The sequence below is a fragment of the Lepisosteus platostomus genome, chromosome 5 (genome assembly GCF_059453375.1).
Source record: "Lepisosteus platostomus isolate fLepPlt1 chromosome 5, fLepPlt1.hap1, whole genome shotgun sequence".
Lineage (NCBI taxonomy): Eukaryota > Metazoa > Chordata > Actinopteri > Semionotiformes > Lepisosteidae > Lepisosteus > Lepisosteus platostomus.
This window is the reverse complement of record NC_142615.1, coordinates 41,405,346-41,416,653: the sequence shown is the minus strand read 5'-3', so window position 1 is coordinate 41,416,653 and position 11,308 is coordinate 41,405,346.

Below are 11,308 nucleotides of genomic sequence, written 5' to 3'. Positions count from 1 at the left end.
CGGCGCCTGTTTACAGTCTAGTGTCCCCGTCACTATACTGGGGCTTCAGGACCCACACAGACCTGCTGCAGGTTCTCTGACCTGGGAGCAGAGTCACAGGCCCACCTGTCAGGAAGAGAAGCACCAGCCCCTTCCTCTCCATCCCGGCAGATCCGCTCAGAGGCGAAGGCGCGGCGTGGCTCCTGGCTCCAGGTTCGAATCCTCCTGCGTGACACAGCACAGGCGCATCTGACACAGCTCCTACAGGTCTCTGGCGGAGCTCGGGTCTCGCTCATGGGCTCAGTGAGATCTGAATTAACTCAGCCCTGCCGGGCTGCTACCGATCCCCCTGGCTGGTGTGGATCGGTCACTAGTGGAGACTGGGGGAGACGCAGGAATCTGGAGAGGGGCAGGACCCCCCTCTCCCACTCAGAAACATGGGATCCGGACTGCTGGGAGAGATTCCCGACTGGATCCATCAGTCTCCTCCTGCTGTCCTGCTCTCCCTGCTGATAGCATCAAGGAAATGCTGCTGCTGTCTGTGGCTCTTCCTCTCCTTCTCCCTTCTCTACATTCTCTCCACTCTCCTTTCTCCTCTCCTTCTCCCATTCACAGTTTCTCTCCTCTCTCTTGTGCCTCCTCTCTCTGCTGATAGCATCAAGGAAACACTCCTGCTGTCTGTGGCTCTTCCTCTCCTTCTCCTCTCTCTACTCTCTCCACTCTCCTTTCTCCTCTCCTTCTCCCATTCACAGTTTCTCTCCTCTCTCTTGTGTCTCCTCTCTATGCTCTCTCCTCTCCACTCTCTCTACCCTCTCCCCTCTCTCTCTCCTCTCTCTGTGATCCACAGTATCTGTCCTGTCTCCTCTCTCCTCTCTCTGCTCTCTCTCCTCTCCACTCTCTCCCCTCTCTCCTTTCTCCTCTCTCTATGATCCACAGTTTCTCTCCTCTCTCTTGTGCCTCCTCTCTCTGCTGATAGCATCACGGAAACACTCCTGTTGTCTGTGGCTGTGTCTGTCTGTGGGAGTGAATGGAGCCATTGATGCAGGAGTGGAGGGGTCAGGCCTGGGTCATGTAGGGGAAAATCAAACAGCCACCGTCTGACGCCATGAGAGACAGAATATTTTTAATTTCCTGTTTGTCTCCCTCTCGCTCAGTATCCCCCTCTCTGTCTCATACCACTGTCTCCCGTCTCTATCTCCCTGTCTCTCCCCTCTCCCGATCCCTCCCCTCTCTCCTCTCTCTGACTCTCCTGCCTTCTCTCTCCTCTCTCTCCCCCATCTCTAACCTGCCTCTCTCTCCTCTCTCTCCCCCATCTCTAACCTGTCTCTCTCCTCTCTCACCCCCATCTCTAACCTGTCTCTCTCTCTCCTCTCTCACCCCCATCTCTAACCTGTCTCTCTCTCCTTTCACCCCCATTTCTAACCTGTCTCTCTCTCACCCCCATTTCTAACCTGTCTCTCTCTCTCCTCTCTCCCTAACTTTCTCTAACTGCAGAGGGATGCACCTTGAACTGAAACCGCAGTGAGGAATAACCAGCTTCCTAAGTAAACAACTTTCCTACGAGACTCAGACTTAGCAGAACTAAGGACAAGGAACACGGATCTTCTTCTGCGTTGCTGGGTAGATAAAAACACGCAGGTTGCTACAGAAATGAGAGCAGCCTGTGGACCTGCTCTCCAGACAGTATCTGTTGATCCCGTTAGAGACACCTGTACTCGTTTAAATCTCTTGCAGGGCAGCAGGCAGCTACTGTCTCAATAACAGGAGGTCCTACACTGAGGGGTCACTGTGCCCTGAGACTTACCTGCTCAGCGCTGTGTGTCGGTGGGTCAGGACGTCTCTCCAGGTGAGCTGTCTGTGGGATGTGTCTGTCTGTCTGTGTTCTTTATTCCTGACTCTCTCTCCTCCTCTCCTCTCGGACACAAACACAGACGCAGCCGGGATGCAAATCAGGGGGTTTCAGTGGGAACAGTGCAGGAAGCACAAACCAGGCTGGAGGACAGATGGACACACACACACTCACTCACATACTCTCACACTCTCACACTCTCACACACACTCACACTCACACACAGCGCTGTGTTCTTTTCTCTTTCAAACACCGGAAATCTTGATCAAGGAGCTCCCTTCAGACTAAAGAGACTCAGTTCCTCCCGCCTGTCAGTGTGGGACACTCCCTTCAGACTAAAGAGACTCAGTTCCTCCCGCCTGTCAGTGTGGGACACTCCCTTCAGACTAAAGAGACTCAGTTCCTCCAGCCTGTCCGTGCGGGACGCTCCCTACAGACTAAAGAGGCTCAGTTCCTCCGGCCTGTCAGTGCGAGACGCTCCCTTCAGACTGAAGAGACTCAGTTCCTCCAGCCTGTCAGTGCGGGACGCTCCCTTCAGACTGAAGAGACTCAGTTCCTCCAGCCTGTCAGTGTGGGACACCCCCCTTCAGACTAAAGAGACTCAGTTCCTGTCGGTCCTCAAGCCCTCTACACTCTAGGGGAGACGGGGTCTCCTGCTGCTGCTGCGCCCCAGAGCGCTGGAACCCTCTCCCTGTGGAACTCGGAGAGTCGCCCTCCCTGAGCTCGACGCCTGCGTCTTCAGAAACGCTCTCCGTTGGTTGTCTGCTCCCTTCCAACCCTCTACTACACTTCCAGTCCCTTGAATTTAATTGTACTACATCTGGTTTTTCCCATCCTTTGACATTGCTTTCCTCCTGAGGCTCACTTTGAGAAGCCACTTTCAGAGGTGTTCCAGTATTATTATCCAATTCAACTTGATTGTCATTATACTCACACAGGCACGTAGTTGAGTGAAAAGTGTTTCTCCTGAGTCACTCAGGTGCAGTAAATAAATAGGACAGCAGGTAAGACAATAGACAGTAACACAATAGCAATAACAGTAACATGTAATAACATAATAATATCATAATATAATTATATATTATTATTATATATAATAATTATTATTATAATTATTATTATTGGGATGAGACTGGGCAGTGGCTAACAGTGGCTCCACCCTGGCAGAAACACCCCCTGCTTTACAAGTTTACAATCCAATAGAACTTCAGCCGGAGCTCTTCCAGATCCTCTCTCTGGTTCCCTTCTCCTTCTGTCCCTTCGGAAGAGGGCAACAGAGGGGCTACAACTTCCTTTGCCTCGCCTGCAGACGACGGGAACGTGCCGCCACCACACAGCATGAGTGACAGTACGGGCACGGAGGGCCTGTTTCCCCACCCAGAGGGAGCGTCACACCCCCCCTTCTCTGGCTGCAGACGTGGGGGTGCACGGGGGTCTCCCCCAGAGCTCACAGCCGGTGCCCTCTGGCCGCCCTCTGGTGTCTTTCAGGACACACTGCGGTCCGAACCTTTGAGCGCAGCTTGTCTGAAAGGTGTTCACACCCGGTCTGGCTCCCAGGAAAGACTCTGATCTGGGCTTGAGTGACCTTTTGTAGAAAGATCGATACTTTATTGATCCCGTGAGGGGAAATTGCAGTGCGACAGCAGCTTAACACAGACAACACAGCCACAGTGTGCCGAATGATACAATAATAATAATAATACAATACAATACAATCAGTTCAGTGAGGGGTGCACTAAAAGAGTTTCTCACAGTCCAGGACACACAAAGAACAAACTAGAACAGCACAGCACGCAGACAAATCGTATCACACACTTGAATATAAATATAGATGTAAATATAGATATAGATATAAATATAAATGTAAATGTATTTTTGTGTTGACAGCACAAAGACTGTCGAAGAATGTTTTGACTGAGAATTTAGGAGATCGTTCCTTTTGTCTATTTGCGTATTTGCTCCACTGTTATCTTCCTGTTTTTTTTTAATTATTTGCTATATTTTCTCCTGTGATTCCTCCTATCGTTACCTTATATTGGGTCATTAAGCTACGGTGTTTCTTACCCATTCAGCCCTGTTTGCTGGGTTGTTAGATGGTCTGATTCCCAGTTTCGTCTCCTTTGTGTTTGATCGCAGCTCGTCTGGAAAGGGTCTTGACACCCTGTATCGTTCACACCAGGCCGTGTCGCAGACAGTGGCTGCCGTCACCCACTTCATCTGTCTCTGGAGCTGTCATCGAGAGCACACGGAATTTGACCGGAAGCCAGTGCAGGGACTCCAGGATAGGAGTAACGTGAACACTTGCACTAGACCTGGTCAAATGACTTTATGTCATTGTCCAAAAATCATACATTCTGCACAACAAGCTAGGAAAAATGCCACTGGTGGGATGCAGACCCAGGATCTCCTGTTTACTAAACAGGCACTTTAGCCAACTAAACTATGGCACCGCTCAGAGACATCTGTGCTCAGTGCGTGCTGAACCTGCTCAAAGAGCAAGTTGCCTCCTTTACATGCAATGGCAGCTCCGACACTAAGTGAAACGAAGAGAAATGGCTTTTATCTGGCACTTTTCATGTCCAATGCGCTTGACATCTCCCAAGGGCAACACAGTTCTTTTGTGAATTTTGGACCTACTGCAGCTTTCATGCAACCTTATCCTTCAGGTTGATTCATATAAGTACTCATAGACCGTAAACCTGTGCTGGTCTACTCATGTTAAGACTGTTTGCTCCAAAGGTCAGCAGCGCTAATATTTCCTGCGAAGACTACGAGTGTCTGGGGTTCGACAGGAAGTGATGCTTCTCTTCTGCCGCGCTGTAATCGAGAGCATGATCAGATACGGGATTTCAGTGTGGTTCGGTCATCTAGCAGTTCATTTTACATGGCAAATGACCCGACTCATCCAGACAGCTCTGAAGGTCAAGGGAGTGAGACAGCAGCCCCTCCCTGCTGACAATCTTTGAAAAATCAGCCAGGAAAAATGATATCAGGTCCTTCCCACATCCTCAGCCCTGACTACCAACTTCCTCCTTCTGGCCAACGTTTCAGGGCTCCCAAACGTAAGTCAAACAGATACAGACCGTTCCTTTGTTGCACTATGCGTGACGGCTGTCGCTGCAAATGTCCGGGATAAACACACTTTTGCCTCTTACAGCCCACTTGAGTGCGATAGGTTTTGTCATGATGTGTCAGAAACGTCCCATGTTGTTATGTGTCCTACTGTACGTGTAAAATGTGCAACGATGTTCTTTTTTGCATGCTATTGAAGTGTACAGGAGTGCTTGGTGACCATACAGACATTCCCTCGATGGGGACAGTAAAAGTCTTCTCTCTTTGCTGGACATTTTTTTTTTCCCATCGGTTGAGAAAGTTGACATGTGAAAGAGTGTGGAGTGTTAAAGTAGTTTATTTTATTGCTGTTGCTTTGTGTGAATGTATTGTGATCTGTTGGGGGAATTTAAAGATGATCTCATCTGTGCCAGTGTGGGCATGACTCTGTAAATGGCTGGCTTAGCTTGTAACTCATAACTGCACACCAAGATAACGAGAAGCAGCAGACAAATGTCTCTTGTGATCTCTGTGATGGACTTGTCTCCTATCCAGGGTGTGTGAGTGTGTGTGTGTGTCCTGTGATGGACTGGTGTCCTGTCCAGGGTCTGTGAGTGTGTGTGTGTGTCCTGTGATGGACTCGTGTCCTGTCCAGGGTGTGTGAGTGTGTGTGTCCTGTGATGGACTGGTGTCCTGTCCAGGGTGTGTGAGTGTGTGTGTGTCCTGTGATGGACTGGTGTCCTGTCCAGGGTCTGTGAGTGTGTGTGTCCTGTGATGGACTCGTGTCCTGTCCAGGGTGTGTGAGTGTGTGTGTCCTGTGATGGACTGGTGTCCTGTCCAGGGTGTGTGAGTGTGTGTGTGTCCTGTGATGGACTGGCATCCTGTCCAGGGTGTGTGAGTGTGTGTGTGTGTCCTGTGATGGACTGGTGTCCTGTCCAGGGTGTGTGTGTGTGTGTGTCCTGTGATGGAATGGTGTCCTGTCCAGGGTGTGTGTGTGTGTGTCCTGTGATGGACTGTTGTCCTGTCCAGGGTGTGTGTGAGTGTGTCCTGTGATGGACTGTTGTCCTGTCCAGGGTGTGTGTGAGTGTGTCCTGTGATGGACTGGTGTCCTGTCCAGGGTGTGTGTGTGTGTCCTGTGATGGACTGTTGTCCTGTCCAGGGTGTGTGTGAGTGTGTGTGTGTGTCCTGTGATGGACTGGTGTCCTGTCCAGGGTGTGTGAGTGTGTGTCCTGTGATGGACTGGTGTCCTGTCCAGGGTGTGTGTGTGTGTGTGTGTGTGTGTGTGTCCTGTGATGGACTGATGTCCTGTCCAGGGTGTGTGTCCGTTTCTGCTTTTCTGCGTGGAATGAACCCGCGCCGCGCTCTTCCACGGAGCAGGGCTGTGGGTGTGTCGGGGTTCCTCTCCCACTCAGAAAAGTTCAGATCTGCGTCAGTGGTGGGTTTTTTTGTTTTAACGACCGATGCGTGAAGCAATCAGGATAAAAAGAAACACGCGTGTGGCTTTCTTGCGGGTTCCCCCGTCTCGCGTGAAGAGCACGAAAAAATGTCACTCGGTAAGAATTTGGACCTTCACTCCCACGATCCCCAGCAAACGCGGTAGAGGCAGCAGCTATAAGAGAAGATCAATTCACTTTATGATCACTTATGAGGAATTGGTCTTGTCGCAGAGCCCAGCTGGCTCTCCAGGAGACACACAGACAGGGAGAGAGAGAAGCTGGGGGTCAGAGCGCAGGGTCGGCCATTGTACAGCTCCACCTGGAGCAGCTGGGGTTCAGGGCCTCGCTCAGGGGCCCCAACGGAGTAGGATTCCTCTGCGGGCCGCGGGATTCGACCCGGCAAACTCCTTCCAGCCCCAGGCGCTGATCCTGAGCCACAGAGCCACCACTCCTTTGTATATAAGGAATTAATTCAACACACCAGCAACCCCGGAGCTGCCCCTATAATGAAGGATGCTGGAAAAAGTTTCCTCTTACACAAAAGGCAGCTCATATTATTCAACCCCCCCCCCCGCCCCCCCGTACACCTATATAGCGCCTCTTCCGGACTCTCCAGCTCTCTCCGGGTCACGGGGATCCCCTCCACCGCAGCCCGGCCTGGATGACGTTTAGGGTATTGTTTTAAAAAAACAACAACAACAACAACAACATTTTGACTCCCCCGTCTCTTTCTTTTCCAGAAGTAGAGAAGATCAGCGACCGAAAATGGTCGGAGAACACGGGTAGGTGTGTCGGGAACCCCAAGGTCCAGAGGGACGCGCACAAGGCGGCTTAAAAGATCAGACGCTGTTAAACGAAGGGAACTTCTCATCCCGTTATATTAGAAGAACGGAAGTCTGAGAAAATCGAGGATATTCTTGAGCAGGAGCAGCGTTAAGTGAGATCTCATTTATAGACTTGAAACTTAATGCACCCCTCCCCCCCCCCAAACAGCCACGGGTGGGTATTTTATCCTCGGGAATCTCTTCCCTCTGTCCAAATCGCTTCAACTGTGGGAACGCGTAGACCTGACGGAAGTCTGATAGGACTTTGGGTGCCCTCTGGCGGAAAAGGGCCGCATTACCAGCCGCCCGGCTGTTCAGCCATGAGGCGTCCTCAAACAACTAGTCAAAAAAAAAGTGTGTCCTCGTTACTGCTGAAGTTACGGCTCAAAGACCCGCTTATTAGATGTCAACTACCACCGTGTCCTCATCGATGTTCTAGCGAATTCATTTTTATTTCGGGATTTAAGCGAAAACGGCGCTGGGGTTCTCCTCCCGGGAAACCGCGCAAACTCCCGGCTCTCTCCTCCCTGTTGCCGGGACGAGCTTTTCCCGCAGCGGCCGAAGCAGCTGTATTTGAACACTCTCCCTCTCTCTCTCTCAATTCAATTCAAGGTGCTTTATTAGCATGACCGATGGGTACAATCAGTGTTGCCAAAGCAAATAAAAATAATAAAATTAACATGGAACAAAACAAAAAATAGAAGTAAAATAAAATCTACAGACATGTTACAGACATTTACAACAAAGACATATTATAAAATATTGACATATACTGTAGGCGGCTGGAGCATTATTGGGAGACAGACTCACTGTTCCTAAGGCTGTGACAGGAGATCACATACTGGGCTGCCAGATCAACTGAGTTCCCTCCTCCCTCTCCCAGTAGGATTGGGACCCGTTGTGATTCTGGTAGGTGTGGGAACTCTGGGATTAGATTTCTGAATTTCGGGAAGAATGTTTCTCTAATCCCAGAGTATCTGTCACAGTGCAGTAGGAAGTGCACCTCTGTCTCTATTTCTCCCCCTGGCAGTGGGAGCACAGCCTGTCCCCTCTGGGCAGCCAGGTCTGCCTGTGTCACCCAGTTTCTATGGCCAGGTTGTGGTCACTGAGCCTGTACTTCATCAGGGTCTGTTTCTGTTTGTTATTTTTTATTTTGGTCAAATAATCAGGTAGTGTGTATTGTCTGTTTAGGGTTCTGTAGCATTCCAGTTGATGTTGTGTTTGTGTGTGTGTGTCCCAGTGTGTGAGATATTGCTGTTTGATCTGTGCTGTGATGTGGTTGAGTCTGGGTTGTGGTGCTCTAGCAGTGCTGTCCTGAGGCTGGTTGGGGTTGGTGTGGCTCAGGTCGGTGAGCCTCAGGACCAGCTGGCTCAGGGGGCTCTGTTTTGGGTTTAGCTCTTGGCTCAGCAGGGCTTTGTGGTGGTAGGAATTGTGGTCGCTGTTTTTTAGGTGTAGCCAATACTTTAATATTCTTTTCTGTATGTTAATCAATAGTGGGTACTGGCCTAATTCAGCCCTGCACCCGTTGTTAGGTGTTTTTCTCTGCACACGGAGGATGTTTCTACAGATCTCCACGTGCAGAGTTTCTGTGGGGTGTTTGTCCCATTGAGTGTAATCCTGGTCTGTGAGGGGACCCCACACTTCACTGCCATATAGGGCAAGGGGTTGGATTACACTTTCAAATATTTGGAGCCAGATTCTTGTTGGTGGGTTGATGTTGAAGAGCCTCCTTCTTATTGCGTAGAAAGCCCTGAGTGCCTTACCCTCAGTGCCTTCACTGTCAGGTCAAAACTCCCGGAAGAGCTGATGGTGAGACCGAGATATGTGTAGCTGGATGTGTGCTCCAATGTGTTGTTGTTCAGTGTGAATTTGTACCTGTTTCCCTGAGGTCTGGCTTTCTTCTGGAAAACCATACCTCTGGTCTTGTCCAGATTGACTGTCAGCACCCAGGTCTGACAGTCCTGCTCCAGCAGTGCCAGGTTCTGCTGCTCTGGGTCCAGATGGGCTGTCAGTGCCCAGCTCTGACAGTCCTGCTGCAGCAGTGCCAGGTTCTGCTGTTCTGTGTCCAGATGGGCTGTCAGTGCCCAGGTCTGACAGTGCTGCTCCAGCAGTGCCAGGTTCTGCTGTTCTGGGTCCAGATTGACAGTCAGCGCCCAGGTCTGACAGTACTGCTCCAGCAGTGCCAGGTTCTGCTGCTCTGGGTCCAGATTGACAGCCAGATTGACTGCAGCCCCTGTTCTGTGGGCGACAGCAGGACCAGGTCATCTGCGTAGTGCAGGAACTTGATTTCTGTGTGGTGTAGTGTGAGACCAGGAGGTGCAGACTGCTCCAACATTCCTGCTAATTCGTTGATATAGATATTGAACAGTGTTGGGCCTCTCTCTCCCCTCTCCCCTTACTATCTCCTCTCTCTCCCCCTCATTCTCTCTCCTCTCTCTTTCTCCCCTCACTCTCTCCCCTCTCTCTCCCCTCTCTCTCCTTACTCTCTCCCCTCTCTCCTTTCTCTAACAGGGACTGGAGGAGAGGCAGCAGCAGAGGGAAACAGAGCTGAGGCAGCAGCAGAGGGAGACAGAGCTGAGGCAGGAGCAGGAGGAGAGACAGAGACAGCAGCAGAGGGAGGCAGAGCTGAGGCAGGAGCTGGAGGAGAGGCAGAGGCAGCAGCAGAGGGAGGCAGAGCTGAGGCAGGAGCTGGAGGAGATACAGAGGCAGCAGCAGAGGGTGGCAGAGCTGAGGCAGGAGCTGGAGGAGATACAGAGGCAGCAGCAGAGGGAGTCAGAGCTGAGGCAGGAGCTGGAGGAGATACAGAGGCAGCAGCAGAGGGAGACAGAGCTGAGGCAGGAGCTGGAGGAGAAGCAGCAGCAGAGGGAGGGAGAGCTGAGGCAGGAGCTGGAGGAGAAGCAGCAGCAGAGGGAGGCAGAGCTGAGGCAGGAGTTGGAGGAGAGGCAGCAGCAGAGGGAGACAAAACTGAGGCAGGAGCTGGAGGAGAGACAGAGGCAGCAGCAGAGGGAGGCAGAGCTGAGGCAGGAGCTGGAGGAGAGGCAGCAGCAGAGAGAGGCAGAGCTGAGGCAGGAGCTGGAGGAGATACAGCAGTGGAGGCAGAAGAAATGGGCCCGGCCGAGGCAGAGGAGAGAGGAAGGCGCGCCGGACTCCGCCCAGCTCGGCCCGAAGCTGAGAATCTAGTACAAGCCTCCACGCCGTGTTTCCCGCCGTAAGTACGCCTCCCGCTGGCACAGCCCTGCCACGACCAGAGCCTCGCGCCCTCAGTGCCTTCCTTACACTTCTGTATAGCGCCTTGCTGGACCCTCCCCTCAGAGCTCTTCCCAGGTCACGGGGAATCCCACTACCACCACCAGTGTGCAGCCCCCACCTGGAGGATGCTCCAGTCCGCTCCGCCCACAGCTGCTCTCTGGGGGGGAGGAGAGCAGAGGGATGCTCGTCACCCGCTGTGCTGCTCCCGTATTCCAGCCCCGTTTTCCCTGTGTTTTCCAGGGTCCGGGACCGAAGGGACCGGGCCGGACTTGGGACACGTCCCGCACGGAGCGCAGCAGCCGGACAGCAGAGAAGCATCGCGCTGCAGCCTGCAGTAGCGTCGACAGCCAGCGACACACCCCACACAGAGACCCTCATCCAGGCAACTTAATCCACACAGAGACCCTCATCCAGGCAATTTAATCCACACAGAGACCTCATCCAGGCAACTTAATCCACACAGAGACCTCATCCAGCCAATTTAATCCGGACAGAGACCCTCATCCACGCAACTTAATCCAGACAGAGACCTCAACCAGGCAATTTAATCGAGACAGAGACCCTCATCCAGGCAATTTAATCCACACAGACCCTCATCCAGGCAATTTAATCGAGACAGAGACCTCAACCAGGCAATTTAATCGAGACAGAGACCCTCATCCAGGCAATTTAATCGAGACAGCACCCTGATCAAGACAGCAGTTAAATCCAGACAGCAATCTCATCCGTGTTATTTCATCTCTGCCAGTGTGACTTTTGCAACTCCTGCTCTTAAAAAAGATGTATTCGGATTCTGAAGATTCTGACTTTGTAATGACAATAATAACTGTGATCATAAGAATATGAAAAGCATAATAAAGACTGAAATGTTGGCTGTGCCCTCTTGAAATCTCTCTCCCAGAGCCTGTCAGGTGCGGAAG